Genomic DNA, 562 nt, shown 5'->3' on the forward strand with positions numbered 1-562 from the left:
CCACTGCTGGTAGTATCCGGAATTATTTTTCTATCAATATCGTCTTGAAAATAATTAATTTTGCTGACGTCATCACTGACATCAACATCGTTATAAATTTGCTGACGTAAATAGTTAGCAATCATGGTCTGTGATACCTTTAATAAGTATTAGATGTTTTCTTATCATTATCTCCTATTCATATTTTCGTATTTTCCTTTTCTTATTCCCTTTCACTATCATTTTTATATTTCATCTTATCACCATTAGCATTTTTAACGTATTTCTCTTTCCTTTATCATTATTACTCCTCACATTTTGTTTTCTTTCCTTAGCGTTTACAGTCCCTCCCACTAAAAATAGCTTTTTACTATTATTCATTTTTGTTTTCATAATCTTTATCTCCTTCCACTCTTCCACTCGTTTCGTAAGTTTATTGATCAGGACATTATAGGCAGCAAGAAACATAATGGTCTTCGTCATCCATTTTCCAAAAGCAAACAGACACGCACCTTGTATCAACGCCTGATGAACGAGGAGTGAGAAAGCGTACAGCCTGTAATGGAACGAATGCTTTTACAAA

At 33.3% G+C, this 562-nt stretch overlaps 1 protein-coding gene across 1 annotated transcript in view; it reads left to right on the top strand.

Annotated features, from left to right (window-relative positions):
* The window catches only part of LOC119593031 (carbonic anhydrase-related protein 10-like), a gene marked incomplete in the record, with an annotated part of 152,330 nt that overhangs the window by 146,923 nt on the left and 4,845 nt on the right, over positions 1-562 (top strand).

This window comes from Penaeus monodon, chromosome 31 (assembly GCF_015228065.2).
Source record: "Penaeus monodon isolate SGIC_2016 chromosome 31, NSTDA_Pmon_1, whole genome shotgun sequence".
Classification (NCBI taxonomy): domain Eukaryota; kingdom Metazoa; phylum Arthropoda; class Malacostraca; order Decapoda; family Penaeidae; genus Penaeus; species Penaeus monodon.